A 7,440-nucleotide genomic window follows, 5' to 3' on the forward strand; every position below is an offset into this window, starting at 1 on the left:
CATCCAAATCCAATTATTTCCCCAAAGTTCCATCTCTAAATACTATCACATTGAGAGTTAGGGCTTCAACATATGAATCCTGGAGGGATACAATTTATTTAGTCCACAGCATTCTGCTTCTGGCCTTCCAAAATCCATGTCCTTCCATATCACTCTTGCATGCAAATATATTCATTCCATCCCCAAATCCCCAAAAGTTCTAACTTATTCCAGCATCCACTCTATAGCCTAAGGTTCAAAGTCACATTTAAATATCATCTAAAGCAGGCATGAGTGAGACCCAAGGCATGGCATATTCATCCTGAGGCAAAATTTCTCTCCAGCTGTGAACCCCGGTAAAAAGTGTTCTGAGACCCATTTTCCAATGCGGGTGTGTTTGTGTATGCAATTCTCTGGACACCAGAGAATGTGTTGTGTAAGCAATTCTCTGGACACCAGCTGGGTGTCCTACAGTTCAACTCAGGTCTGACACTAGCTACCCAGAGATAGCATCAGATCCCACAGGTAAAGGATTCAGTCCTACAAGACTGAGCCGCCCCCACCCTTGCCGTTCAGATGCCGGTTGTAAGCCTAGATTGTTTCCTGTACTTATGGCCAACTCGCTATAAATTAGAGGTTCCCATGACCTGCTCCTTTGGCTTGATAAATTGCTGGAACATCTCACAGAACTCAGAAAAACATTTTGCTTAGTAGATTACCTGTTTATTATAAAAGGATGTAACTCTGGAACAGCCAGATGGAAGAGATGCAGACGACAAGATATAGGGAAAGGGTGTGGGACTTCTGTGCTCTCTCAGGGTATGCTACCTTCCCAAATCCCCACACGGTCACCAGCCTGGAAGCTCTCCAAACCCTGTCCTTTTGGGTTTTTTGGCTTCATTACATAGGCATAATTGATTAAATCATTGGCCAATGGTGCCTGATTCAACCTCCAGGCCTTCTCTCTTTCCTGGAAATCAGGGGGTGGGACTGAAAGTTCTAACCCTCTATTCTCGTTGGTTCTCCTGGCAACCAGCTCCCATGCATAGGCATGGTCCAAAAGCCACGTCATTAACATAATAATAGACACCTTTATTGTTGTCATCACAGATATTTCTAAGGCTTTAGGAGCTCTGTGCCAAAAGCTGGGATGAGAGTCCTATGTGTATTTCTTATTATAAATCACAATATCACACTGTGAAACCAGATAAGTTTTGTGCTTCCAAAGTACAGTGCTGGGACAGGTGTAGGATAAACATTTCCATTACAAAAGGGAGAAATCAGAGGGAAGAAGGGGATGATGGGTCTCAAAGGAATCCAGTACCCAGCAAGATAAACTCCATCAGATCCCAAAGCTCAAGATTAACTCCTTTTGGTTCCTTCACCTTCTGGGTCCATAGGGGTGGCAGACCTGCCCCATGGCTCTGCTGGGTGAGGATGCCACCCTTAAGGATGCCACCCAGATAGTCCAGCCCCTGTGGCTCTGGATGATTCCACTCCTATAGCTTTGGCTAGAAGTTGTCTCTGTCTCCCTTGCTTTTAGTCTAATCTGGCAATGTCCCTACACATACAACCTTATAATCTCTTTACCGAGTGATAATCCAGCCTTTGGTGTTCTCTCCTGAACACACTTTCTCATTATTTGCAATATGGGCAGGATGAGAGCTTTCCAAATCTTCAAGTTTTAGTTCCTTTTCATCTTTCTTCCTGCATTTTAGTACAAGCAATGAGGAGGAACCAACTCTAAACACTTGTTTAGAAATCTCCTCAGCTAAATATGCAATTTTGTCACTTGCGAATTCTATCTTCCAAACAACACTAGACCATGAACAAAATTCAGCGAGGTCTTTGCCACTTTATGACAAGGATTGCCCTTCCTCCAGTTTCCCATAACATATTCCCCATTTCTGTCTGGGATCTCACCAGATAATGCCCCTAATGTACATATTTCTAAATATTTCTATAGTATTTTGTTAACAATTATAATATACATATATGAAAAAGAGAGAGAGTTAGAGATTGGGATTTATTATAAGGAGTTGGCTCACGCAGTTAGGAAACCTGAGAAGTCCCAGGACCTGCAGTCAGGAAGCTAGAGACCCAGGAGAACCAATGGTACAGTTCTAGTCTGAGTCCAAAGACCTGAGAACCAGGACAGCTGATGATGTAAATTCAAGTCTGAGTCCAAATCCAAATGCAGGAGAAGACCAATGTCTTGACTTGAAGACATTCAGGCAGAGAGAGCAAATTCTCTCTTATTCTGCCTTGTTCTCTTCAGTCCTTCAGTGGATTGGATGCAGCCCACCCACATTGAGAAGATCAATCTGCTTTACTCAGTCTATTGATTCAAATGTGAATCCCATCCAGAAAACCCTCACAGACACACCCAGAATAATGTTTAACCAAATGTCTGGGTACCCCATGGCCCAGTCAAGCTGACACAAAAAATTAACCATCACAGTGTATATGGAGGGGCTTGTGGGGATTGAAGTCAGATGGGGAGGCCTGGGGCCATTTATTAAAGAGCACACATCAGAATTGATGTTCTCTCTTAGCTAATAAGGGAACATTTAAAGGTCTTTAGCAGCAAAGACACAAGATCACAACTGTGTTTTAGTGTTTTTATTAACATTAATGGTGGTGGTTGAAATTTCTTCAGAAATTTACCCTAAATACCCACAAGTCTGGTTAAGAAAGAATAAAATTTAGAAGTTCTCAAATCTAGAGTCACATCCCAATTTCAACACTTATTATTTGTGTGAATTTGGCAAGTTACTTAATCTCTTTCTAGATCTCAGTTTTTGCATCAACAGAATCCATTTCTGGGAAATAGGCACTTGCTTTGTGGGGCGCAACATGGAGACGACTAGTGGAACTGCTGAGCCGGTTTCTGGGGAACTGGTGTCTGTGGCACATGCTCTTTCTCTCCAGCTGAGTCTTATGGCAACGACCCTGAAATTGAGATGGCTTGGGCCATAAAAACAGTGCAGCATGCTGAGGTCTACTACAAGCTGATTTCATCAGTTGACCCACACAGTTCCTGAAACTCACCAAAGTGGATGACCAAATCTACTCAGAGTTTCAGGAGAATTTTGAGAAACTCAGGATAGATGTGTTGGATCCAGAAGAACTCAAATCAGAATCAGCTAAAGAGAAGTGGAGGCCATTCTGCTTGAAGTTTGACGGGATTGTAGAAGACTTCAACTATGGTACTTGGCAGCGACTGGGTTGTTCCCAGGGTTAAACTGAGGAAAACACCATCTTTGCCCCCAGGATACAATTTTTTGCCATTGAAATTGCTCGGAACCAGGAAGGCTATAACATAGCAGTTTACACCAGTGTTCATGACAAAGAACAAGAGAAAGAAGGCAACCATGGAAGAGAGAAAGGAACTGATAGTGGACAGGCAGAAGAGAAAGAGAGAAAGCAAACACCAGTAAAGGAGCAGAAAAAGAGAAAGGAGCCAACAAAGAAATCAGCAAGAGTGGTGGAACAGCTATGTAAGGTAGACAAGGCATAGCACTCTGGAAGCTGTGACTCAACTAAGTCTACAGATACTACGATGCTGCTTGCACAGACCCCTGTGGTTAAATGTATGTCCTTGTACAATTGAAAGACATCCAGAAGGACGTTCTTTCTAGCCTAAAAATCAAGAGCTACTCTGGTTGTTCTCTTGTATGAATCAGCTTAAAGACTATTAGTGGGTTCTTAGTTGAGCATTTCTTGGTATAGTGTTTCTTGGTTCTCACCACTGGTCAAGTAAGAAATTTTATGAATAAATTTCTTTTGGTTCTTTAAAAAAAAAATTCCAGAGTCATTGTGTGGATTAAATGCTACTATGCTTAAAGTACCTAGAAAAAGTACTCTTTCCCCAATGTTGCTCCCTACCCTCTATTCCCCCAGTGCACAGTCAGCCTAGATACACAGCCTAGCTCAGGATATTTTTAGACTTCATCAATACAGGAACCACAGTATTAAAGAATCATATTTCTTTATTTGAAATTTCTTATTACTATTAGTAAAAAGAGTGTTGACTAATAGAAACAAGTGGATTGATTTTGTTTTATTATGAAAAAGTTCAAACATGCACAAGAGAGAATAGTTAATGAACTTCCATATATACATCACCCATTACTAATTATCAAGATTTTGCCCATGTACTTTATTGATGCCTTTCTATAAAGTATTTTAAAGACCCAGAGAGTATACACACCCTAGTGTGCATCCTGAAAAATATGAGGTATTCTGCTATATAACTAAAATGCTTTATCACACCTCACCACATTCAGTAAATGTTCTTGTGTTTCTGACAATAATGGTAATTCTGTGTGCTTTTAGAACTATTCATATTTTAGGGGCTTCATTAATACATGCATAGAAACTGGTTATTCTTTCAGATAAAGAATAGTTAATTACTCCCAAATATATGTGTAATTTTGTCCGCCCCCAAAAAGTGTTGTCTAGTGAGGTTGGCTTAATAATTGAATATAAAATTTAGTGTGAGTTAATCATATTCATCACAAAGATTTGTGACATTGATAACACTTGAAACTTGGAAAATCAATACTAAAACATGGATATTTTTTTCACAAGGGAAGGTTTCAGAACATTATCAACAGGCTAACTTTGCTTGTATTATCTGCCAAAACGTGTGTTTTATCTGAATTAAAAAGCTATTGGCATTCAATTCAGTGCTGTGTGTGCATGTGTGAGTGTGTGTGTTTGTGTGTGTGTGTGTGTGTGCATCTGTGTGAGAGACAGAGACAGAGTGGGAGGGAGGAAGGGAGAGGAAGACAGAGGGAGAATGTGTATATTTCCTCTCTTTTTAAGTGAAGTTACTGGAGGGCAATGACTTTCTTCATAAATTAGATACACAATAACAGAACCTTATTGTTGAAATTGTTTTTATGCAAGTGTTACAAACTACTCAATTCAAAAATGTCTTTACCCTTGAAACTGACCTTATCCTAGTCATGGATTGTTGGCATTTAATATTTGAGCTTCCTAATTCTTTTTTGAAAGGCTGTCACAAGAGAATTGCATGTAGAATATATAATGATTTATTTAGTCTCACAGTCCCTCATATCTGAGAACTAAAGAAAAAGGAAAGAAGACAAGCTGACTCTTTCATATTAATGGAAACAATTGCCTAGGAATTAATTTAAAGCAATTGATAGGACAAAATTAAAAATAGTAGCTCAGTGGGTTGGGCTTCTGACTCTTGATTGTGGCTCAGGTCCTGGTTTCGGGATCATGGGATCGAGCCCTATGTCAGGCTCCACACCAGCAGGGAGTCTGCTTGGATTCTCCTTCTCCCTCTCCCTCTGCTCCTCCCCATCCCCCTCTAAAATAAATAAATAAATCTTAAAAAAATAGGAACATAAGTGTCTGATTTTTATTTTTTTAAGATTTTTATTTGTCAGAGAGAAAGAGAGCACAAGCAGGGGGAGCGGCAGAGGGAGAAGCAGGCTCCTGGCTGAGCAGGGAGCCCGATGAGGGGCTCGATCCCAGGACCCTGGGATCATGACCTGAGCCGAAGGCAGACGCTTAACCGACGAGAGTCATCCGGGCACCCCAAAGTATCTGATTTTTGAAAGTGTTTTTTCTATTCGTACCATTCATCCATATTTGAAAAATCTGTAATTTTAAGTGCTTCAAGGTAAGATATTTTAGCCTTGCACTGTTTCTGTGAAATTGGAGTCACCCAGTCAGAGTACTAGAACCTTAGAGTTCATTCAGTCTCTATAGTAAATTTCAGTGAATTTACCTCAAGAAACTAATATTCACAAAAAAAAAAAAGAAAGAAAGAAACTAACATTCACAAACCCAGAAGTTTGTTGGGAAATAAAAGGAGAATGATGGCAAAGGGCTTTTAGATCCTTCTTTCCCATCTAAGTCTAATAAAGCAGAACAAAAAAATAAGCTACATCAACACATTTAAGTGTTTGAATAATTTAGCCAGACAAGTGGTTATCTTTAACAAGAAAGAAAAAAAAAAAGATTTAATTCAAGGAAGTTATTAATTTAATTCAAGTAGCCAAATGCCATCTCATTTCCCCCCAGTGTTTGTGTTTATTGTTAAGTAGGCAGTTTAAGTCCAATTTGCTTTCTGGTATGGGTGGTTATAGGCAAGATGACTGAGAAATGAAGGTCAGCTGTGTTTTCTTATTTCCAAGTACAAATTTGATGCCTTGGAAGTATTTTGAACTTCTGTGGGTTACATGTAAACCAGTTAACTGCAACAGTAATCCAGTGGAAGTTACAGCTCCAGGAGCCAGGCCTGTCTTTAATATGGGTGCAAGATTTTGCCTTCAAAAAGACAAGCCACTTGACCTTTCTAGGATGTTTAGTGGGTGCGTCAGACTTAACCAGCCCAAAACTCATCTCCTCTGAATTCCCTACTCTCACAGCTTCTATTTCAGTTGCTCAGGCTAACAAGCTTTGCTTAGAGTTAGCCTTGACTCCTCTTTCTTATGGTTTGTCAGAGAATGTTGTAGGCTCTGCCTTGAAAACGTATTCAGAACCCAACTGCTTTATCATCACCATCTGGGGCCCAGCCACACAATCTCTCACCTGCATTACTGTGGTAGCCACCTAACCCTAACTGGTGTCCATTTTCACTCTGGTCTCTCTGCAGTCTTATCTTAACACAGTAGCCTGGAGGATGTGTTTCCATCTGTAGATTTCCTGCATGAAACCCTCCGGAGACTTCTATCTTTCAGTAAAATCCCAAGTCTGTATTATGGCCTAAAAGGTTCTATTTGACCTGATTATGATTCCACTCCTCCTTATTTATGTCCACACTAATCTCCTTGCTATTCCTCCAACACACACCACACACTCATGCCCCAGGTCTTTGTGCATGTTAGTTTTGCTGCCTAGAACATTCTTCCCCCAGATATCCACAGAGCTAGCTCTTTCATCTCCTTCAAATCTTTGCTTACATACCATCTTCTTAGTGAGACATTTCCTGGCCTCCCCATAGTTCATTCTTTTGTTTTCCCAGCTTTTTTTTTTTTTTTTTTTTTTTTGCCTCTGTAGCATTTATTACCCCTAAGCATGGCTGGTTTTACTTATTTATTTACTTTTTATTGTCTGTCTCCTCAACTAGAATATAAGCTCCTTGATGCCAGAGTTTTTTAAACTTGCACAACCCTTTGTGTTTAGAAGAGTATCTGACACACAATAGGTGATAAGTATGTGTTAATTAAATGAACAAATGTACCCATGGAATTATTTGGTAATAGTTTGCATTATGTGTTTTTTTTTAAGATTTTATTTATTTATTCATGAGAGACAGAGAGAGAGAGAGAGAGAGGCAGAGGGAGAAGCAGGATCTCCTCTGAGCAGGGACCCTGATGCGGGACCCAATCCCAGGACCGCGGGACCCGATCCCAGGACCCTGGGATCATGACCTGAGCTGAAGGCAGACACTTAACCATCTGAGCCACCCAGGCTCCC

The 7,440-nt window shown here is 40.4% G+C and overlaps 1 pseudogene; it reads left to right on the forward strand.

Annotated features, from left to right (window-relative positions):
- The first annotated feature begins 2,822 nt into the window (after positions 1-2,822).
- Positions 2,823-3,592, forward strand: LOC112822352 (uncharacterized; annotated as a pseudogene).
- Positions 3,593-7,440: the final 3,848 nt, after the last annotated feature.

This window comes from Callorhinus ursinus, unplaced genomic scaffold, assembly GCF_003265705.2.
Source record: "Callorhinus ursinus isolate GAN/ISIS: 27379988/994484 unplaced genomic scaffold, GSC_fseal_2.0 scaffold1, whole genome shotgun sequence".
Classification (NCBI taxonomy): Eukaryota; Metazoa; Chordata; class Mammalia; order Carnivora; family Otariidae; genus Callorhinus; species Callorhinus ursinus.